At 34.7% G+C, this 25749-nt stretch overlaps 1 pseudogene; it reads right to left on the reverse strand.

Annotated features, from left to right (window-relative positions):
- LOC120145059 overlaps window positions 1–25749 on the reverse strand; it is a 61083-nt pseudogene that overhangs the window by 17451 nt on the left and 17883 nt on the right.

A 25749-nucleotide genomic window follows, 5' to 3' on the forward strand; every position in this document is an offset into this window, starting at 1 on the left:
TACACTCTTCAAAGATGATAGATTCTCCGTTCAAAGAGGAAAATTTATTGGATCTCTACATAATTAAAGAAAAACTAAGTTTACCTCTTTGAAACCAAATAAAAATGAAATTAACATTCATGCATCATATTTAGGCATTTGCAAAATAGGTGCATTTTCATCCATTTTCTCCATGTTGAATTTGACAGGAATTTCAACCTTTTGTTCAAATCTATCACAATGGATCAACATTTCCAGAAGAGTTCATAATGAGAAGAACTCATCTGAAGAAGGAAGAAGAAGTTCATAATGAGAAGAGCTTGTTCAACCTTTTGCATGACTCTATCATAGAAAGAGATAGATCAACATAAATTTTTTTTCCAGAGAAAGTTCATAATGAGAAGAACTCATCTGAAGAAGGAATAAGAAGTTCATAATGAGAAGAATTTATTCAAACTTTTTGTTTGAATTCATCATTCGATGGATCAACTTTTTCAGAGAAGTTCATAATGAGAAGAACTCATCTGAAGAAGGAAGAAGAAGTTCATAATGAGAAGAGCTTGTTCAACCTTTTGCATGACTCTATCACAGAAGAAGATAGATCAACATCAATTTTTTTCAGAGAAAGTTCATAATGAGAAGAACTCATCTGAAGAAGGAAGAAGAAGTTCATAATGAGAAGAATTTGTTCAAACTTTTTGTTTGAATTCATTATTCGATGGATCAACTTTTCCAGAGAAGTTCATAATGAGAAGAACTCATCTGAAGAAGGAAGAAGAAGTTCATAATGAGAAGAGCTTGTTCAACCTTTTGCATGACTCTATCACAGAAGGAGATAGATCAACATCAATTTTTTCCAGAGAAAATTCATAATAAGAAGAACTCATCTGAAGAAGCAAAAAGAAGTTCATAATGAGAAGAATTTGTTCAACCTCTTGTATAATCTATCACAAAAGGAGATAGATTAGCATCAACATTTTCAGAAATATTTATAATGAGAAGAACTCATCTGAAGAATAAGGAGAAGAACTTGTTCAAACTTTTTGCTAGATTACATCACAGAAGGAGATGAGTTGTCATCCCCAATGGAAAAGTTCATAATAAGAAGAACTAATCCCAAAGAAGAATTTGTTCAACATTTCCATCATAATCAAGTGAAGTCAAATGAAAAAAAACTTATTATCTTTTCGTCTTTTCCATATTCTTGTTTACACAAGAATAAGCAAAGAGGGGCAGCTGAAGATACTCATTTTTTTCTTTTGAATATTATATATATAATTATTATTATTATTATTATTTTATTATTAATAAATATTATTACATATTACAGGCCCAAATATATTACGAGCCCAACCCATATACATCAGGCCCAACATCGAACCAGACATGGTGGCCCAGCTAAACCCTAAAACCAAATTAGGATTTCCATCTCAGTACCCTAGCCGCCTCAGCATCACAGCCGTTGGATCTGAGAGATCCAATGGCCCACACGCATCCAGAACAAACACTAGGGTGATGATACCCTAGGGACCATGCGACGCCGTTTCTACTTCCAACTGCTCCACGTCGCTCCGCCGCTGCCACAATGCCCCGTCAAAGTTTCTAGAAGAGCCCTTCTAGCCGCACACGTAGCTCAACATTGAGTCACCACTGGAAGTCTGGTGACTCACCAAACGGCCACCTTATTAACCGGTCCGAGAGCCACACCATCGATGGCTATAAAAGCCATCGACCACCTGCAAACTAAAGGACGCACGGCAGAGGAGAACACACAGAGAGAAAAGAAAGCAACCCAGCAACCACGAATATCAGTCTCAACACATCATCAAAAACCTTCGAAAACCGAAGGTATTTTCCTAGATTTGCTCTGATCGGTAGCTATTTAAGAAAAAAGGACACCAGAATCATCTTTAGGACGGTCCTATCTACGTTTTGAGAAGTTTTGGTGTTTTCCGACCACCGGTGATGGTGTCCGGCGGTGATATCGGCGACGGTGATCGACGCCGGATTCCCTCCGGTGAGGGAATCCTAGAGAGAGGCGAGAGAGTTTTTTTCTCTCTCAGTTAGAGAGAGAAGAGAAAGAAGAGAAATGAGAATACTGGCCCTCCGGGCCAGCCGTCTGGGGAATTTATACCCCTTCCCAAACGACGTCGTTTTGGGGAGGGGTATATCCGTGATTTCACGTTTGGCCAAATCTCATCCGCAGTTTATTAGCTTTGTAACATTCCATTTTAGTCACTGAAATCAAATTCTAAACATTTTATTTGGTCTTCTAATTTTATTTACTTTATAATTTAGTCACTAATATGTTTATATAAATATTTTAGGTAAATGATAGATTTAGTCCTTTAATTTTAATAATTAATATTTTAATCCAGAAAGTATGTTTTAATTTTTTTTAATTTAATATTCAAATTTAATATAATTATAATTTAGTCACTAAATTAAATAAATGAAAAATAGTATGTCTAATCCATGTAATTTCAAATAATTAATTACAAATTGGGTATTTAATTTTATTAGATTATAATTTAGTTCCTAAACTTAATATTTTCATTTATTTTACAAGCTTCATTACTTTTTACATTTTAATACTATGTTTTAATTTCATTTATTTTAAACATTGTTTAATCATATATTACTTTTATATATTTATATATATCATTACTATTACTATTATTATTTATTATTTTATATATATAAATAATATTTATTTAGTATTATAAATATATATATATAAAAATAATATTTATTTTATGGAATTACTATTTATAAATTTAATATATTAAATTATTTTAATCATATTTTAATATATATTTATTGATATTAAGAAATGACAGTCTTAAAGCAACTGGATGTCCATTTTCTGATATTTTTAAATAAATACATATCCTATTTTTATAAATTATATATTAATCTATTTTTTAAATGTTTTATTAATATTTATTTATTTTTTTAATATCGAAGAAAAGAGCTGTCTTAAGGCACATAGAAGTCATTTTCTGATATTTCTTAATAAATAAATATCTTATTTATATATAAATTAATAGATTTTATTAAAGATACTAATAAATTTGAAATAACAAGATTATAAATTAAATATATTTTTGAATTTTTAAATTTCCAATAATAGAGACAAATTATAATTAATGAGTACCAATTTTGGGCGTTATAGGGGTGCTAATCATTCCCTAAACGTAACTGACCACAAATCCTTTTTATTAAATTTTTTTGGTTATACGCAGATCAACTTATCTTTTAAATTATGTTTTCTTAAAAACTATTTTAAAAGATTGTTTTTAGGTATTTGACCTACCTAACCCAAAAAGGTCAATGGTGACTCCCAAAATATTTTTTAAATCAAAATCATTTATTTATTCGTTTTGTTTTTCCCGCCAAAGTAAAAATTCGTGCCCGGGCAAGAATCGGTTATGACACATGGCATATCCAAATCCAGAAGAGGAAAATCAAGAACGGGAAAGAAAGATTTTACCTGTTATAATTGTGGCAAGAAGGGTCACTTTAAAAGAGATTGCCGAGCACTGAAGAAAGATAACGGCGCACAGGATTCTGCCAATGTGACAGATGAGACAGGTGATGCCATGATTATAAGCGTCAATAGTCCGATTGAATTATGGATCTTGGATTCAGGGGCATCTTCTCACTCCACCCCATGTCGAGAAATCATGGAGAACTATGTCAGTGGTGATTTTGGGAAGGTCCATCTAGCTGATGATGAAACCTTGAAGATTGTCGAAAAATGAGACATACGATTAAAGTTGCCAAACCAGACCACCTGGACGCTGAAAGGAGTGAGACATATTTCTGGCCTCAAAAGAAATTTGATTTCTATAGGACAGCTTGATGGAGAAGGATATATCACAACCTTTTTCAGGCTGTGAATAGAAGATTACCAAAGGAGCACTCGTCATTTCTCGTGGTAAGAAGACTGACACTCTCTATATAACCTCAAATTTAGAGAATATCATTGCAATAGCAGATGCTGATGGAAAATCAAACCTATGGCACCAAAGGCTTGGCCATATGAGCGAGAAAGGGATGAAGACACTTTTATCAAAAGGGAAGCTTCCAGATCTAAAGAGTGTAGATGTCGGACTATGCGAGGATTGCATCTTTGGAAAACAAAAAAAAGTTAGTTTTGCAAAGATTGGAAGACACCCAAGGCAGAAAAGTTAGAGTTAGTTCATACTGATGTATGGGGACCATCTCTAGTTCCATCTCTTGTAGGCTCACTATATTATGTCACCTTCATCGATGATTTTACAAGGAAGGTGTAGGTTTATTTTCTGAAGAAGAAATCAGAAGTCTTTGATACCTTCAGAAAATGGAAGGCCATGGTGGAAAATGAGACTAGTTTGAAAGTCAAGCGATTGAGGTCTGATAATGAAGGAGAGTACAAAAATAGAAGATTCAGAGAATCTTACGCAAACAATGAGATCAAGATGAAGATAACAGTTCCCATGACACCGCAGCAGAATGGAGTAGCAGAGCGCATGAACATAACTATGAATGAACGTGCCAGAAGTATGAGGATACATGCCGGCTTGCCCAAAATGCTATGGGCTGAAGCTATCAACACTGCAGCTTACCTGATCAACCGTGGGCCCTCAGTTCCCTTGGATGGTGGAATAACAGAGGAAGTTTGGAGCAAGAAAGAAATAAACCTTTCACACTTAAGAGTGTTTGGTTGTATTTATTATGTACACATAGACTCTGTTGAAAGAAGTAAACTTGATGCTAAGTCCAACAAATATGTTTTTTTTTTGTTATGGCGGTGATGAGTTCGGTTACCGGTTTTGGGACTATGAAAATTGGAAGATCATCAGAAGCAGAGATGTCATTTTCAATGAAAATATGATGTACAAAGACAGGGCAACCATAGAATCAAGTAGCTCCAACACCAAAGCTGAAAAAAAGGAATTTACTGAGTTTGAGGAGATTTCTTGAAATGATGTTCAGATTAATCCTGAAGCAGTTCAAGAAGAACCACACACACCAGAACTGAGACGCTCCTCCAGAATTCCTAAACCAACCCAGCGTTATTCGCCTTCTTTGCACTACTTGTTGTTGACTGACAATGGTGAACCAGAGTGCTATGATGAAGCAATGCAGGAGGAGGATTCAGTCAAGTGTGAGTCTTCCATGAAAGATGAGATGGACTCGCTTATGTCAAATCAGACGTGGTAATTAGCTGAATTACCACCAGGCAAGAAAGTGCTCCATAACAAGTGGATTTACAGGATCAAAGAAGAGCACGATGGGAGCAAACGCTATAAAGCGAGATTGGTTGTCAAAGGTTTTCAGCAAAAAGAAGGTATTGACTATAATGAAATTTTCTCTCCAGTCGTGAATCTGTCTACAATCAGACTGGTGTTGAAAATTGTAGCTGCAGAAAATCTACATCTTGAGCAGTTAGATGTAAAGACAACTTTCCTTCATGGTGATTTGGAGGAAGAAATCTATATGAGGCATCCAGAAGGCTTCATAGAGGCAGGCAAGAAAAACCTGGAATGCAGGTTGAAGAAGAGATTGTATGGTTTAAAACAAGCTCCTAGACAATGGTACAAGAAGTTCGATAGTTTCATGAGTAGCAGTGGTTTTACCAGATGCCAAGCAGATCATTATTGCTAAATCAAGAGGTTCGACAACAACTTCATTATTTTATTATTGTACGTTGATAACATGCTCGTTGTAGGCTCAGACATGCAAGAGATTATACACTTTAAGCAACAATTGTTGAATCAGTTTGCTATGAAGGATCTGGGCGCTGCAAAGCAGATTCTTGGGATGAGGATCAAGAGAGACACAAAGTCCGGGACTTTGATGTTATCACAGGCTGAGTACATCAACAAAGTACTCTCCAGGTTCAACATGCAAGATGCTAAACCAGTAAGTATACCTTTAGGTGTTCATTTTAGACTCTCCAAAGAACGGTTACCAAAGACAGAGGAATAACGTGCACACATGGTGAAGGTGTCGTATGCCTCAACAATTGGAAGTTTGATGTATGACATGGTTTGTACCAGACCAGACATTTCTCAAGCAGTGGGAGCTGTTAGCAGGTACATGAATAATCCAGGCAAAGTACACTGGAAAGTAGTCAAATGGATCCTCAGATATATGCGAGGTACCACAAACAAAGCACTTTGTTTCAAAGGTAGAGATACGATACTTACAGACTATGTAGATGCTGACTTAGTCGAAAATGTCGACATCAGAAGAAGCACTACAGGGTATATCTATACTCTAGGAGGAACTGCAGTGAGTTGGGTTTCTCAACTACAGAAGATAGTTGCTCTCTCCATAACTAAAGCAGAATATGTCACTGTTACAAAAGCCAACAAGGAGATGGTTTGGCTCCAAAGTTTCTTGGAAGAGTTAGGCAAGAAACAAGAAAACAATGTCTTGTATTGCGACAGTTAAAGTGCTATACATCTAGCAAAGAATCTGTCTTTTCATCCCAGGACGAAGCACATACAATTGAGATATCATTTTATCCGGTCTCTTCTGGAAGATGGGATTTTGAAACTTGAAAAGATTAGTGGATCTCAAAATTCGGTAGACATGTTGACAAAGACGGTGACTACAGACAAATTGATGTTGTGTTGGCATGCTAGAATAATAAGACCAGAAATGCTGCTGCATTGATCGATGTGTGAAGACATATTAAAATCAGTCTTCAAGTGGGAGATTGTTGAAATTCAAAGCAGCCAAAAATTCAAAGGCAAATTCAAATCAGCCGGTTGCTAATTGTTTGTCAAAGTTTGGCATGTTTTTTTGTTGAAAATGGTAAAGGGAAAATCACAATTAATCCCTGGACTTTAGGGTATTTGTAAGATTAAGTCCTTAAGCTTCAACTATAAATACCTTAGTCCATTTAGCTTCAAAATCATCTCAAATCATTTCTTTCTCCCAATACTAGAGAGCTTTCTTGTGAGTAGTGAGTGTTTTGTAAACACTTGTAAATTTTCTCTCTTAGTAAAAGATCTGCAGCAGTCCGGAGACGTAAGCAAATTGGTTGAACTCCGTTATCAATTTCGGGTATTATTTTTCCGCTTTTATTTCGCATTCTCACTAATCTAGTTATAGGGAAATTACTTGTTCTCGATTTATTTCCCAACACTGAGGAATCACATAAAGCGTGTTAATTATGATCCTAACATATATGAACTGAACTCTTCATTTTTCTTACAACTAAAACTTACCAACGGGGTTCTGCCTTTACAATCTCCTATGTTGGGGTCCAATCTTGCCTTGAGAAGCTCATCGAGGAAAGCAACATTTCCAGTACCGGCCACATTGAGCAAACTAATAGACACGTTTCTTGGATCACCGTCTTTTTCTCGACCCTCCATTTCTGACCCTTCAACTGTACTATCCTTAAGCCTTTTGTGATGCTGCAACAAGTTGCATATGTTATTTAGAGAAACAAGCATGGGAGGGGTAATAAATAAGGTATCGAAAACTAGCGAATGGACAGAACCGAAGGAAGTTTTTAAGGATAGTAATATTATCCTTATGTTTGGCCTCTATTGCTTGGGTGATTCTGCTGTGCGACGCCTAAAAACGGCTAAAAAACGACGTGACCTGTTAAACAAGTGACCGGTTAAAATTTAGACGGTTATGTTATATCATTTAACCGGAAATATTATCAAGTACAATAATATATTAGGTAGCGCTTATATAATGTAATAGGTAGCGCTTATATTGACATATTTTCTAACTAAAAAGGTATATTTAAACCGGTAACATTGCAAATTTACCTATTACATTATAATTATCGGTTTTGATGTTTTTGGGATTGATATAATTTTAAATGTATCGATACTTTATGCGAGCACCTCGTTGTGCTTTCATTTTGGGAAAAAAGTATCGACACATATTAAAGAGTGTCGATACATAATGTAAACCTATTTGCTAAATAACCAATATATTTTTACCGGTTACATTATAAATTTACATGTTACATAATAATTATCGATTTCGATGTTTTTTGAATCGATACTTTTCATAAATGCATCGACACTTATACGTGCACCAGTTTGAGTTTTTCAATCATAAGTTTATTCTTTAAGAAACTAAAAATGTCCTAACTTTATCCTATGGAGATAATAAGAGTATATCATAAGTTTGCGTTGAGAGATGTTTGTTTCTGGGTTTTTGTTCTTTGAGAAACTGATAACATGGTGTGTTTCCCAATGTTATTCTTTTGTTACTGCAAAGTTTTTGTTATTTTCTTACTGGGTTTTGCTTAAAATATCCAACTTCTGTATTAAAAAATAAAAATTCTAAAATAAAAATGATCACACAAGCACACTTTTTACTACCGGTTTTGTCATTTCGAGATCGATTTTGTCATATTTTTACATGTTATATTGTTATGGATTGATACATTTTTATAAAGTATCGATACTTTATTGGCGCTATAACTTCTTTTCTTTTAAATTCCAAAAGTATCGATACTTATAATAAAATATCGACATTATTAATATATTCGGTAGCTCTTTACCGGTTTTGTCATTTCGAGACCGGTTTTGTCATATTTTTATCTGTTATATTGTTATAGATTGATACATTTTTATAAAGTATCGACACTTTATTAGCGCTATAACTTCTTCTCCTTTAAACTCCAAAAGTATCGATACTTATAATAAAGTATCGACACTATCAACATATTCGGTAGCGCTTTACCTGTTTTGTCATTTATAGACCGGTTTTGTCATTTTTTACTTGTTTTATTGTTATGGATCGATACATTTTTATAAAGTATCGACACTATCAACATATCCGGTAGCGCTTTACCTGTTTTGTCATTTATAGACTGGTTTTGTCATTTTTTTACCTGTTATATTATTATGGATATATACATTTTTATAAAGTATCGACACTTTCAATATATCCGGTAGCGCTTTACCTGTTTTGTCATTTATAGACCGATTTTGTCATTTTTTTACTTGTTATATTGTTATGGATCAATATATTTTTATAAAGTATCGACACAAACCGACAAACTAGATTTGCCGGTTGCCAATTTTTTTAATATTTCTTCATGATTTCCACCTACTACATTATTATTACTCGATATTTCCGGTAGCGCTAAATCGAATTTGGCAAATATATTTTAATATATCCGGTAATACCATATATTAGCCGTATATTAGTCTACCTTTACGGAGACAATCCCCCATTGCTTGGATCAGATCGGCGGTTTTGAGCTTCAAAAGCTGACAAAAAGTCTTCGTTCGGAGCGTATGACTGTGAGGCCTGCTACAAATTGCACCTGTTTCTCCGAACATGTCCCCATAACGTGCCGTTCCAATAACAAATTCCTCTTTCTCCTTCTCACACTCGATGATTTCCACTTCCCCCGACACGATGATGTAGACGTCTTCCGACGCTTCGTCCAGCATAATCAAATCCTCTCTCGGTGGTGCATATTCGACTTTTATATTCCCCCCCCCCACAAAAAAAAAAGTTAACTTTTCTTGTGCTAGCTACATAAACAAATTCTCTTTACAAATTTTGACAGTAGCCTTACCAGGTGGAGCATAGTTTCCCTTGAAACACCATTGAAAGGTATACATTCTCTACTATTGGTAAAAACAAATGCTCGCAAATGCTTGTATAAATGAATTTTGAAATTGTTCAACGAGTTGTTGCTGGTTCAAGCCGTCCGCTTGAAACCTCAAACACATGTAAGCCATTATCCGGTCTTTTAACCTCGAGGGCAACCGGTTTCTAGACACGAAATTCGAAGCTGAATCAATTCGATTCCTCTGCACCATAGACAAAAATTTCGATTCCTTCGGCATTTGGTCGGATTAACAAATGACATTATAAAAGTTGAGAGAGGTACTTACGAATTCCATGGTACGTCGAGTTCCTTCGACGACTAAATTCGTCATGTTACCGATTATATAAGCGGTCTAGCCGAGGTTAAGAGCATGTAGCAGATTATAAATCCCATTTCCTCAGTGTTCACTGCATGGAGGTCACCATAACCAACTGTGCTCATAGTGGTTGAAGACACTAGTTTTTTCCATTTGATTTTTTTTATTATATTTATTTATTACTATTATTATTATTATTAAATATTATTATTATTACATTGCAGGCCCAAATCAGACCTAACCCAATTACTATTACAGATCTAACAGTGACTGGCCCGAACAGATGGCCCAAACCCACAAGAAACCCTAAAACCCAACTAGAGTTTCCATCTAAGCTTCCAGCCGCCTCCCCTTGTCAGCCGTTGGATCTAACTTAGATCCAATGATCCAGATGATCCCAACAACAAACCCTAGGGTATCATCACCCTAGGGCCACGCGGCCGTCGCCGCCTCCAAGAGCATTCCAGCCGCCCCACGTCTACACCTCCACTGCCAGATGCCATGCCTCCACGCTACTACCCTCGTCGAAGGCTCCAGAAGACCCAGATGGCCACACACGTTGCTGCTCTAGGGGTGAGTCACCACATAGTTCGGTGACTCACCGAGAAATCCCTTTGGGACCGGTCCAATGAGAGCCTCATCAAAACTATAAAGCCTTGGCTCACCTGCGAACAACGAACAGGGAGGAAGAACCGGAGATAACAAAAACGGAGGCAACCAACGGACACGGGGAAACAGATCAAGCAAGAATACGCACCAAACAGTTCAAATAAGAGAGAAAATAAAAAAAGAGAGAGAAACGAAGATAAACTTACTCTGTTCATCGGAACCCCAACAAACCACCGGAGAACCAAACCGTCGAAGGGAACAATCCTAAATCTACGATGTTTGGTAAGTTTTAAGGCCAAAATAACCTTAGATCGGGCTTTAGGGTAATCGAAACTTTGATTTGGGGTAAATTGTAAATTTCTGGCCACTGTCACGGTGGCCGGCGGTGGTGGCCGGCGTCAGAGCACGACTGCCGACCGGTTCTCTCTCAGTTTTAGAGAGAGGCGAGAGAGAATGTTTAATTCTCTCTTTTAGAAAGAGAGGAAGAAGGAAGAAATGAGAAAGATTTGCCTAAGAGGGTCGATTATAGGGTTTATATACCATCATCAAAATGACACCGTTTTGATGAAGGGTATATACGTAATTTAGGGGATGGTCCAATTATGTCCGCAGTGTTCATAGTTTGCAATCTTTACGATTTAGTCACTGAAATCAATTTTAATAAGTTTTAATTCGGTCTTCTAATTTTATTAATTTATAATTTAGCCTAGGCCAATATTTATATATTTTAGGATAAATAATATGTGTAGTCCTGGTAATTTTGTTAATTAATATTTTAATCCCGAACAACATGTTTTAATTTATTTTAATTTAATGTACTAATTTAATATAATTTTATTTTAGTCACCAAATTAATAAATGGGTAAAATAATATGTTTAATCCCTATAATTTTAAATAATTAATTATGAATTAGGTATTTAATTTTATTAGATTATAATTTAGTCACTAATTTTTAATATTTTCATTTATTATAAAGTTTTATTGCTTTTAAATATATAGTTCTAATTTTATTATTGTTTATTTATGTCTTAATTTTACATGTTTATATATTTAAATATTATTGTTATTATTATTATATAGCCATATAAATATATATAATAAATAATACTTATTTACTTACTTTTACTTTATATATATATAATTTAATTTTACATAAATTACTTTTTTAAAAAAAATCATATTTTAATATTTATTTATTTTTCAATATTAAGAAATGACAGTCATAAAGCAACTGGATGTCCATTTTCTGATATTTTTAAATAAATAAATATTTTATTTTACTTTTATAAATTATATATATTTTAATTATCTTTGGATAAATGTTTTATTAATATTTATTTATTAATATTTATTTATTAATATTAAGAAAGGAGCTGTCTTAAAGCACCTAGAATCCATTTTCTGATATTTCTAAATAAATATATTATTTTAAAATATAGATATTAATATATTATATTAATAAGTTTGAAATAACAGGATTATGAATTAAATATATTTTTAAATTTTTAAATTTCCAATAATAGAGACAATTTGTAATTAATAAAGTACCAATTTTGGGCGTTATAGGGGTGTTAATCCTTCCCTAAACGTAATCGACCACGAATCCTGTTTTACTAAAATTTTTGGTTATACGCATATCAATTTTATCTTTTAAATTATGTTTTATTCAAAACTATTTTAAAAGATTGTTTTTTCAGGTATTTGACCTACCTAACCCCAAAAGGTCAATGACTACTCCCAAAACATTTTTTTTAAATCAAAATTATTTTTATCCCCGCCCAGTAAAAATTCGTGCCCGGACAAAAACCGGTTACGACAGCTTGGCGACTCCGCTGGGGACCATGGTCAAGCTTTTAAAATCAAATATAAATTGTCTCTATTATTAGAAATTTTAAAAATTCAAAAATATATTTAATTTATAATTCTTTCTTTTCAAAATTTTTATATACTTATTATTTTCATAATATTTATATGTATATTATTTTATTAATGTTTCATTTTATTTTTCAAGTATTTTATTTCATTATTTATCTGTCAGAGGTTTGAACATTTATCCTCACACACAACACATGCATTGCATAAACATAATCTCTATAACTGAGATTTGTCCCTTTTAAGTGGGAGTGAAAGCGACGTCTTCGTGAGAATTTATTCTCCGTGTCAGACCTAGCAAGTAGCTTTCGGGGTTCATATGCTCTATGTCTTCGTGAAAATTTATTCTTCGTGTCAGACATAAAGAAATGGGTCCCCTCGAATTGAACTCGGTCTGCTTAAGTCTGTAGTGGACTAGGATTGTGGGTTGGCAGCCCAAGGGGGCATCAACAAGGACAATTCGAGTACCTTTACTCCTAGAACTGAAACTCTGCATATAATAAATCCTAGAAATTCACCTGATCTAAGACAGTACTGAACCTCTGTTCATAGGTGTACACAAAGGAGAAATAAGTTCTAACTTTTCGTCTTTTGATTTATTTTATTTTCTTTTTCCTAAATAAATGCATGCGAACTAGAAATCATGCAGTTAGGTTAATTTTTCCAAACAAAGCATGGAACTAGAAAGCATGAGGTTAAGATTTATACATTGATAGATAGAATTTTTATTTCTATTAATTGGTACCAACCAATTTATTTTCCTTCCTCATTTTATTTTGCTCTAACTTGTTTGCATGAATTTCTTTTGTTTGCATTGCATGATCATGGCATAATCAAAAGGTGTTGACTTGATAGAATGTTCATCAAATTGGAAAGAAATCGTAAATGGACAAAAAGTTTTATGATCAAACAAAATATGATGCGGCCAAAGAAAGACATCCTGAGGAAACTCCGAGGATAGAAGCAAGCAAAACACACAGAGATCATGTTATATTAATACCAAAAGTATTCCACAAAGATCCTGCCAGATTGATACCAAAAGCAGTCTATGGTAAGAGTATCAGTCAGGGCATTCAAAGTAGAGGAGGTTTTTATGAAGCTCAAGCATGTTATTTGAAGGACTTGAATGACCAAAACAAGAAATTGAGCACAGAAGTGGAAACCATGCATGGAGATTTCCAAAATATCAGTCAAGCCTTTCGAAATGCTGGCATAGGAAACACCCCAGAAGAGTGGATCACAGGGGTCACCAAGCTGAAAAAGAACTGCAACATATATGAAGATCTTGTTCAAGAACTTCTTGGACAAAAAGGTTCTCTTACAAGGGAAAATGAGCAACTCTGAGAAATGACACAGAAGATGAAAGAGAATGTCATGGAAGAAGTTGCAGTCCAGACAAATAATATGGTTCTTAAGTGATAGATTTAGCTGATTTTACAAGGAGATGAAGCAGACTGAATACTCAACTTTTTGAGCATGAATGGAAACTAACTGGGCTTTGGAAAAGTTAGGAGTGAAAGATATCCTTATATGTAAAGTTTTGTTTGATGTACTGAAACTTTTGTGTTCAATGAAATCTGTTCTAAGATGATCACTCTTGAGTAAACACCTTTTCATACATGCATTTGCATTTTGCATTTTTCATTGTGCATTTATACTTTTATATTTGTTTTTGTACTATACAATTTGCATTTTTATTGTTACATTCACATATTTACATTTGCATTTACATTTGCATTTTTTACGTTTGTATTTACATTTTAATTTTTACATAATTACATTTGGTTTTAAACTATTTTACATACATTTAAACATGAAAACATGAGAGTAATTTGTGGAGGATTCCATGACAGAATTTCTGAAATCAAAGTGGAGCTAACTTGGTCTTCCTAAACAAGGATAAGAACCATGAATGATATTTTAGCAAGGGTTGGTAGAATTGAGAAACTACAAGAGCAACTTATCAAGACTTAACAAGAGATGATTGATCAAGTAGAAAAATCCCATAATAATTCAAAAGAGCAAATCACAAAACTGATGGACCTGATAAATATTGTACTCCATGGAGAGAAACCCTTAAAGGATCCCACTGTGAAGGCTGTGAATAAGGTTCTGAATGATAATGATGAGTTCGATGTGATATTGTCTGATGATCAAGAACCTATTAGAGAATATGGTAATTCAAGACAGATTCAAGATTTGGTCCCAAGGGGCAATCTAAGGAGTCTGGTGAACACTACCCCAATTATAGCTGAAATGAGCACCCAGAACCCCCTCGATAACATGAGAGCATTCAGTCGTTCAGAGCGATCAAAAAAGGTGATAGCCTCTCGAGCGAGAAAAACTTTGAAGGTGTTTCAAGAATCTATCTCAGACCTGTACCCTCATTTGGTTAAAGGTCAATATATTACACCAAGATTGGTGAAATGCCCATTGCTATGATCAAAATAGCTTCTGTAATTTTCACTTGGGGGCATCTGGACATTCAACAGGGAATTGTTGGTCACTGTTAAAGGAAATAGAGATGCTCGTCGACAAGGGAGTCTTGACACAAGAAATGATCAAGAAATGGGGGGCAAATAAGGATAAAAATCCTGGGCCAAGTACACACCCAACATTAGAGGAGTAATGATGCATAAACAAGTGGAAGTGTTATCTACCACTGTAGTACTTTCTATTTTCAGCATCTTGTTTGAACTTGTTTTTTGTTTTTTTCTCCGCTTTTGTGCAATAAATAAATGTGTGTTGCTTTTATGGTTATGAGCAAGGAATCAATTTTTAATCTTGAGATTATTGAGTATCAAGTAAATTAAATATTCTTTTAATTTTTCAAGAATTATATATCTTTGGCAAGTGATAAAATTATACCTTCCATCCAATGCCAATTACTTGATTCTTACTAAAACCAAATTTTGACCGTACATTTATCTGAGACTCTGAAGAAATGTCTCTACCTATTTTTGAGACACCAACTCTAGATGTTTACCTTCTCGGATAGAGTTGGTTGGTTTATGATATTACCCCTTCCACCATATATATGACCTCAAAAGTCATACATTTAACCTTCCAAATACATTGCCATCATAAAAAAAACCTCAAAAGAACCAAACGTTCAGTTATCCGTGAATTTTCCTGCAAGAAGAGATGAGATGAGGCATCATGGACCAACATATTCATCCCCCTGTGGATACCTCTTTTTACAAAGGTTTCTGTGTATGAGATGATGAACGACATTGTTTCATTTATCCTTTAATATATATATATATATATCCTTTGTTGTCCTCATTTAAGCCTGAATGATTTTTCTTCTAATTCAACCCTAACCAAGGATCACCCTCTACATTGGGGGGTAAAGTGAAGGATATTTGCTCACAAGAATAAAGATTGTCAATACAGTTTTATTACGAAGACAAGTTTCCATGAAGTCAATAAAGTTTTGAACTACAAGGTATGTCAAATACAGAGTGCTTGAAGATCAATCCAATCAAGAATAATGGAAAATCTCCAAAATGCAAAAGGAAAAGGAGGTGCTCAAAGCAATTGAAGTATTATACTCATCCAGCAAAGAAAGAAGAAGGAAAAAAGAAAAAAAAATAAAAAGAAAAAAAGAAAAAAAGGAAAATTGAATCAGGATGGGTGACTTATTGAGCCTCAAGTTACAAGGTTGATCAAGTACAAACAAGAAGAGCAAGAAATGTTGGGGATATGAGAAAATGGAAATGAATCCAAAATTTGGCAGTCTAGAGGGATCTAGATAATGGAAAAATCCCCAACAAAGCAGATCCAAGTTAAACAAGGCAAGGTGAAGGCATCAGAATGAATTGATCCTTGGTTTGATTACCTTTAAACACTTATTTGGGCCTTTTTATCCCTTTCTTTCGTAACCATAAGCCATGGCCTATGTTACGTACCTAAAAAGTCCATTCTAATCATACATGGATTTCTAAGTGAAAGAGAATATCTTCAGATTTCATTCCGCCTCTCAAGATTGATTCTTATTTGCAAAAATTGATTTTTAAAATCTTTAATGCATGATATGAAAAATGATAAAGGGGGTTCAAGATGTAAATTGTTAAATAACATCTTGAAACCAAAGGAGGATTCGAGTTGAAAACATAAAAATGTGGCTTGAATATTGAATGGTGCAACAAACAACATAAGAGAGGATCTTAAGCTCTTAAATGAAGCACCGCACATCCCAAAAGACGTTCCTGAGATTCTGGAATCAAGAAGTATATCTACAAGATGAGCATAACAACCATTTCTTCAAGTTAATGGAAGCCCAAAGAGACATATATATTGAATTAACCTGAGAGACCTTACTTTACCAGAACTAACCTACACCTCAAATCAGTCAATAATTTTGACACTTGCCATAGGACTATGATTTTTGAATGATTTAAAAGTGTAGCTGATTTATTTGATATTCATTAAATTCATTGTTTATGATTTGATTATATTGTGAACCTGAAAGGGGTAATACTTTACAAAATTCTTTCATTCTTCAATAAAGAAAGGAGAAAAAACATTTTTAAACAGTGCAGTCTCAAATGAGGAAGGTCCTTGAAGCAATTGTTGCTTATTCTACCTCTGTTTGTAGAAAAAGAATGAACAAGGCCAGAATAATGAAGCACTTCACATTTTTGAAGGCAAGTGGTCCAAGAAGCCAGAAAGTCTGAAGAATTGAACTTGTGACACTCTCCTATGACATTATTAGCAGCTCATCAAGAAAGATTATCGTTTATCTCATGCTGAGGGCGATAAGCATCACCAGACAGATTATTTTCCCCAACCATCAATTCATGTTCTCTAGAAGATTACATCATAGAGCCAAGAACAAGTCACTACATGCACTCTGGTTATACCGTGATGCTGGCTCAAGTCTTGATACATCATTGCTACTTCTTCTATGCCGATCATTTTCTTTGTCGAGATGATATCCATTATGTCCTTCAGAAGATTGTTGAATTTGAATTTGAGGACTTATGACACAGAATAAGACATTGGAACAGAATCTACCCTTATAGGCCTTTTATATAGGGTAACATTGGTTACAGGATTCCAAAAGTTGAAGATGACCAATTTTACTGTCAACTAAACCGTTCCATGATTCGAAAAGAGTGGGATATATTAGAGCAGCAGAAGAGACAGTTGTCGTAGCAGTCATTGCAAGAAAATGCACCAACAAAAATCTTCTAGTTCATCCTGATGATGTTTATTTCTTCTAGTAAGGTTGTTACGCTGGATGCCACTGACAACAAGGTCAAATTCGACAAATCTACTCATCAATTGCTCCAACCGATCATCATTCAGTTCTTGCACATCTGTTTTCAAAGATATGCTAAGACAGTAGAAGGCGACCTCTGCATCACTGATCCCAGAAAAAAAAGACAGGACATTGATATCACCGGAGAACATGTCTCTAACAGCTCCTCATGTATGGTTTTTAGGGAAACCTAGAAGCATTTCCACCTCATTAGGTTCAAGTGGAACAATTTTATTCCTTCCAACCCATACCATTTTCCATTTTCAGCACTCATCAAGAACATACTTCTGGACACTCGAAGGTGGCTCATCGTCATAAGCTTCAAGAGCCTTACAGATCCTTTCTGTCAATTTGGCACTTCCTGTAAATGTTTGTAAACAGTTCAACTTTATCCCATGAAGGTCACCAGTTTGTTGTCAATGGAAAAGCATCATGTATGGTGCAATGAGAAAGCAGAATAAGAGGAAATCTGTTCTCAATTGGCAGATTATGAATGTAGCCCTTTTCCGTATAGTAGCACAAAAATACTTTGAATCTACAAAGTCTGGCTCTACATCGAATAAGTACCGTGACATTTTGGTCCAAACACCAACTAGAGCAAGTGCCACGTTCTCATAGTAGAAATAAGAAGGCCCAATAGTATCTTTTGGAAGTGTTCTTTGAGTTATCTGATCTAGTTCGGTAGGAACCCCAGAACCAATCATTGGAATTGAAAGATGAACTGCATGATCGTCTTCATTAAGAAGCTTCTTTTCAAGCTTTCTCTGCTTCTTCTTTTTCAAAAAATCATAGCCCAAGTTTCGCCTTTGCTTGTAATTGGGGTCATTGCATAATGAATTCCTACTTTCTACTGGAAGAAATGCGTCAGTAACTTTAGCCATTTGATCAGCACATAAAAAATCTGTCAACTCTGCAATTGATGAATCCGGACCACATCTCTCCATGGCTATTGAAGCCTCAGCATCCGAGTATCCCATTTTCATCAAGTATAACAGTTTATTCTCCTCATCAGAATCAGAATTCAGGATTTCCTCGGTATCATAAGAACTATCAATATTTGTGAAATCATCCTGAAAGATCGCTTCATAATCAGATGAGTAGTTATCAGAATCAACATGTTGCATGGGTGTGGATTTTCAAGAGCCTATATATTTAGTCTTGCTATTGCATCAGATTACTGTTCACATAAATTGGTTTCTCTCCCACATAAAAGTATGTTCCAGAAATAGCCTTCACTGAAAACAAGGTTCACTATGTCAACCTGGAATGAATTACCAAGCAATTTATACTACTCTGTCTGACTAGATCCCTCCAGATCCAAAAAAATGGGCACCTCATTCAGAAGAGACACATATCTCAGACGTTTTTGTCAGAATAATTGAGTACTTCTTAAATTTGTGACAACATGAAGAGAATTCCTCCAGTTACCTGACAACACTGCTGTTTAGTGACACCAGAATGAGAGTATTCAAGATAAACAGATTTGGAGCACGAATAAAGCCACAAGTACTTACAACAGTTCATTGTCAAAATTGGACCTCGTGGGGATCATGACATTTCAGTCAAACAAACATTGAGAGTGAATCAGACAGATCTAGAGGGACATCTTGAGGGCCAATTTCAACCAGAAATAGAATATTGGGGCATTTTGAAGGCTCACAACAATATGAATATTTGGGCATTCTTGGAGGCTCATCTCAACAAGAAATAATGTTGAGCACACTTTTAACATCTGTATCAGCAAATGTTAGGGAATTTTAAAGGTTCTTTCAGACAGATCCATGTGGGGCATTTTGAAGGCTCAGATTAACAAGAAGCAAATATCAGGGCATGCTGAAAGCCCATTTCAATCAGAATTAGGACTGTTGATGCATTTTTGAACGTTCGTATCAGCAATGCTGGGACATACTGAAGGCCCATATCATCATATGTCAAGATCATTTACTTGAACAAATATTTCCAATGAGACATAAAGATATGAAGAATGAAAATGGTGAAACAGTAACAGTCGAGCTGACTATACATAATTGCTTCGTTCATCAGGCAGTTGCATTAGGGTCCTATTGTTGAACAAATATCTACTCAGCAAGTATGGTTTCAAATACCCAATCTTCTTAACCATGTGTCACATGACAGTGTGTTCTTTATTAAGCTACACCATGGTTGCATGGATAAAGATGGTCCCCATGTAGACCATTCGATCCAAGGTTTAGTTCTTCAAAATCTCGGCTTTGAATTTTGCATTCTCTGTATCAGTGATGATTGAAAATATTTTTTTGAGATTCCTGGCAGTTAGTTTCAACCATACTATTGAGGTTATGCAGCTGTTTTTCACATCAGTTTTTGTTTACTTGATGACATTGATAAAGAGGCTCGGCTTATGTATATTGCTCTTTCCCGATGTTACTGGGTTATCATTGCCAGCCAGGCTGAACTAAAGTTTTCATCTATTTTCGTTTTATCATGTGCGATTCATCCCCAACAACAAGAATTCCATGAACTCCCTTCCGTACATGGATCCTATAGTTGATGAGTTTTTACTTCCTACAACGCTCAGTTATAAAAGAAAACGTGATCGGTATCGCACTTGCTCTTACTCGAAATGATATCAAGATCAGTTGGTATCTCCTATTCAATTCGACACTAGCATATTTTGTGAATTTGACCAATATTTTGGTCAGGAAACACATCAGCATCTCACTTGCATTCCCATTGAGTTTTTGTTCTCAAGTGGTCTTGTAACGTCATACAAAAAAAAATTTAAACACTATGCAAAGAGCTTCATTGACCAGAAATTCGGGCAGAAGCCACAGGAAAGGATGAATGTGTTATCAAATGTTTTATGAACCAGCGATTATGGTGCTGAACCAATGTTGCGATCATACGGTTTCCATTTATTGATCAAGATAAAGTCTGTCTTCTTCAACCCCAAGATTAGAAGTGAGATATGATGAAGATTTCTTTCACAGAAGGATAGTTGAAATTTTAACAACAATAAACTATTGGAGCCAACTAAGATCAAACAATAGGTTGTTGTTAAATATCTCTACATGATATGGTTTGAGTTGCTTTGTTCGAGATTCAATTAGATGTGGAGACATGAAAGTGAAGATACTATTTTTTTTACCCATTTTATTTATTTATTATTATTATTATTATAATTATAATTATTATAATTATTATATATATTATTATATATATTATTATTATTATTAAAAAATAATTACAGGCCCAATGAAAACTGGACCGGCCCAGTTACAAACAACCAGAACCGGCCCAGACCAAAATGAAACCCTAAATGTTTAGGGTTTTAGTTAGGGTTTCTAAACCCTAGCACTGTTGCCGCCGCCGCTACCTCCAAGAACTCCCAACAGCCGCCTATGCTGACACTTCCCAAGCCAGATGGTCCAACCAGCTGCTGTCAACGCCTTGCTGCCACGCCGCCGCCTCAAGGAACACTCCAGAACGCCAGATGGCAACCAACAGCCTTCCCTACAGTGAGTCACCAGCCTAGCTTTGGTGACTCACCGAACTTTTCATCCTTCAGACCGGTCCGAGCAAGCGACCGAGATGGCTATAAAGCCATCGTACCTGTAAAAATGAAAGAGGGGAGGAGAACCGAAAGACAGGGAGAACAACAGGAGAACCCAAATAAACCCAGCAACCACAAAACACTAAAATAATCAGGAAAAGACGGAGAAATATTTACCGAGGAAGCCACGCCATCACCGGAATTCATACGAACCTCCACGCGTCACCGAAAACCTTCGAAAACCGAAGGTATTTTCTTATATTTGCTCCGATCAGGAGCCATTTAAGGAATAAAGACACCGGAACCGTCATTAGGACGATCCGATCTATATTTTGGTGTAAAAATGATATTTTCCGGCCACCGGATTCGGTGGCCGGCGGTGGGGATTACGGCGGCAGACGGCTGCTGGCCGATGATCGGCTTCCCTCAACTAGAGAGAAGCGAGAGAGAATTCTCTTCTCTCTCAGTTAGAGAGAGAAGAGAAAGAAGAAAAATGAAACGCTGGCCCTTCGGGCCAGCTGAAAGGGGATTATATACCCCTTCCCAAACGACGCCGTTTTGGGGAGGGGTATATCTATAATTTTTCTTTCGGATAAACTATTCCCGCAACCACTGTAACTTTAAAAAGTTTCAATTTGATCCTTATAGCATGTTTTTATATATTATAATTCGATCTAGTAATTTTATTTCATTTTATTTTAGTCCTTTACATAATATAATATATATATTTAGGATAAATACCTAATTTAGTCCCTTATAGTTTAGTAATTATCATTTTAACACGAATTAATTAAATAAGGATAAATTACATTATTAGCACTTAGATCTTTTTATTATTCGAGTTAGAGTCTTTAATTTTAATAATTATAATTTTAATCACTTATTAATAATTAGGTTTAATTACATCATTAGTAAATATATTTTTATAATACTATAAATAAGGGCTATAAATTTTAATATTTTATATTATTTTAATTTTATATGTTTTAGTCACTAATGTTAATTATAAGTCTTATTGTTTTTTATACTTATTTTTAAATTTATTTATCTTACTCATTATTTATATTTTAATTTTATATGTTTAAATTATTATTTTCATTATTATTATATTAAAATAAATTATTAAAAAAATGTTTTTAATTATTTATTTTATTTTTTAATATCGAAGAAAAGAGCTGTCTTAAAACACCTAGAAGTCCTTTTCTGATATTTCTAAATAAATAAATATTTTATTTATACATATTAATATATTTTCTTTAAATTATTTGAAATAACATAATTATGAATTAAATATATCTTTGAATTTCTAAATTTTCAATAATAGAGACAATTTATAATTAAAAAGTACCAATTTTGGGCGTTGTAGGGGTGCTAATCCTTCCCTAAATATAACCGACCACGAATCCCTTTTTATTATTAAAAAGAACGAATTTTTGGTTAAAAAGCATATCAGTTTATCTTTTAATCGATATTTTCTTAAAAACTCTTTTAAAGGATGATTTTTAGGTATTCGACCTACCTGACCCAAAAGGCCGATGGCGACTCCCAAATTATTTTAAAAAACCATTTATTCACATCACTTTTCCCACCAAGAAAAAAATTCGTGCCCGGACGAAAACCGGTTACGACAGCTTGGCGACTCCGCTGGGGAACTGGTCAAACTTCAAAACCAATTATTAATTGTCGCTATCAATTAGAAAATTAAAAATTCATATATTTAATTTTTTATTCTTTCTTTTCAAAATTTTTATATATATACTTATTGTTTTCATAATATTTATATGTTATTTTAATTAATGCTTTATTTTCAAATATTAAATTTTATTATTTATTTGTTAGAGGTTTGAACATTTCTCCTCACACACAACACTTGCATTGCATAACATAAGCTATCTAATCAAGCTTGTCCCTTTTAAGTGGGAGTGAAAGCGACGTCTTCGTGAGAATTTATTCTCCGTGTCAGACCTAGCAAGTAACTTTCGGGGTTCATATGCTCTATGTCTTCGTGAGAATTTATTCTCCGTGTCAGGCATAGAGAAATGTGTCCCTCGAATTGAACTCGATCCACTTAAGTCTGTAATGGAATAGGATTGAGGGTTTGACACCCCAAGGGGGCATCAACAAGGACAGTTCGAGTACCTTTACTCTTAGAACTGAAAACCTGTATATAATAAACCCTAGAAACTCTCCCGATCTGAAACCATGCCGAAATTTTGTCAGTAGGTATACACAAAGGAGAAATAAGCTCTAGTTTTTAATTTATTTCTTTTTCTTTTTTCCTAAATAAATGCATGCGAACTAGAAATCATGAGGTTAGGTTAAATTTTCCAAACAAATCATGGAACTAGAAAGCATGAGATTAAGATTTATACCTTAATAGATAGATTTTTTCCATTAGTTGGTACTAACTATTCTATTTTTTCTTATTTTTGTTACATTGCTCTAATTTGTTCATATTGATTTCTTTTGTTTGCATTGCATGATCATGGCATAACCAAAAGGTGTTGACTTAAAAGACTGTTCATCAAATTGGAAAGAAATCGTAAATGGACAAAAAGTTTTATGATCAAACAAAATATGATACGGCCAAGGAAAAACATCCTGAAGAAACTACGAGGATCGAGGGAAGTTTTGTACATAGATAACCGGTTATATTAATACCAAAAGTGTTACACAAAGATCCTACCAGATTGATACCAAAAGCAGTCTATGGTAAGAGCATCAGTCAAAGCATTCAAAGTGAAGGAGGTTTTTATGAAGCTCAAGCATGTTATTTGAAGGACTTGAACGACCAAAACAAGAAATTGAGCACAGAAATGAAAACCATGCAGGAAGATTTTCAGAAGATCAGTCAAGCCTTTCAAAATGTTGGCCTAAGAAATACCCCAGAAGAGTGGATAACAGGGGTCACCAAGCTGAAAAAGAGCTGCAACATATATGAGGAACTTGTTCAAGAACTTCTTGGACAGAAAGGTTCTCTTACAAGGGAAAATGAGCAACTCTGAGAAATAACACAGAATATGAAAGAGAATGTCATGGAAGAAGTTGTAGTCCAGACAAATAATATGGTTCTTAAATGATAAATTTAGCTGACTTTACAAGGAGATGAAGCAGACTGAAGACTCAACTTTTGAGCATAAATGGAAACTAACTGGGCTTTGGAGAAGTTAGAAGTGAAAGATATCCCTATATGTAAAGTTTTGTTTGATGTACCGAAACTTTTGTGTTCAATGAAATCTGTTCTAAGATGATCACTCTTGAGTAAACACCTTTTCATACATGCATTTGTATTTTGCATTTGTACATTTTTACGTTTGTATTTACATTTACATTTTTACATTTGCATTTGGCATCTTTGCATTTGTATTTTCATGTTTGCTTTTGTATTGCACAATTTGTATTCTTATTATTACATACACATATTTACATTTGCCTTTGGCATCTTTGCATTTTTTATGTCATAATACATTAAAACATTCATTCATTAAAATAAGGATTTCAAACGAAGTGATCTTGGTTTTTCTTTGAAGGAAGAACACTCAGCACGACACAAGAAAAATGTCTAAAGAAACTGAGGATAGGCTAGCCAAATTTGAGATAGAGCAGAAAGAAATACAAGAGGAATTGAGGAGCAAGTTGGCACAAATTGAAGCTAATATCACAAATTCTCATATCGATCTACTGAACAATATGAAATGAATGATTGAGAAGCATCAGGCCGCTGGAAAGAGTCTTGTTGAAAACCCCATAAATTCTTTGGATGTTACACCTGTTCATATTCCTGAGTTCACCTCTATACCCCAGGAAATTCAATCACCGATTTACTTCGCTGTTAAGAACTCACCATATCAAGCTGGAGCATCATTCCCCACTGATTGTCCTACTACTTCTGAGTTGAAGCCTGATGAATTTTGTATTAGTAATGAGGTCCTTGACCTAAACAAATCAGTTGAGAAGGAAAAATTCACTCAACGACTGGTAAATATAGAAGAGGTGATAAAATCTATAGAGACAGTTGAGTCATTTTATGGGTTTGATGCCAAAGATCTAAGTTTGGTCCCTGGCATGGTTATTCCACCAAAGTTCAAAGTTCCAGATTTTGAGAAGTATAATGGGACCACATTCCCATCATATCATATCACTATGTATTGTCGTCGTATGACTGGCTATGTAGAGAATGAAAAGTTGTTGATCCACTGTTTCCAAGACAGTTTATCTGGGTCTGCATCCAGATGGTATAATCAGCTAAAACGTACTCAAATACGTTCTTGGAGGGATTTAGCTCAAGCTTTTTTGGGTCAATACAAGCACATGACTGATATGGCCCCTAATCGAACAATGTTGCAAAGCATGAATATGAAGTGCAATGACAGCTTTCGACAATATTCACAACGATGGAAAGACGTTGCTTCTCAAGTACATCCACCATTGACTGAAAAAGAGTTCACTACTTTTTTCATCAGCACATTAAAATTTCCTTATGTTAATCACATGATAGGGGTTGCCCCTAATAATTTCTCTGACATCATCATAAGTGGAGAAATCATCGAAATGGCTATCAAGAATGGCAAGATAAGAG

This window comes from Hibiscus syriacus, unplaced genomic scaffold, assembly GCF_006381635.1.
Source record: "Hibiscus syriacus cultivar Baekdansim isolate YM2019G1 unplaced genomic scaffold, ASM638163v2 tig00110893_pilon, whole genome shotgun sequence".
Classification (NCBI taxonomy): Eukaryota; Viridiplantae; Streptophyta; class Magnoliopsida; order Malvales; family Malvaceae; genus Hibiscus; species Hibiscus syriacus.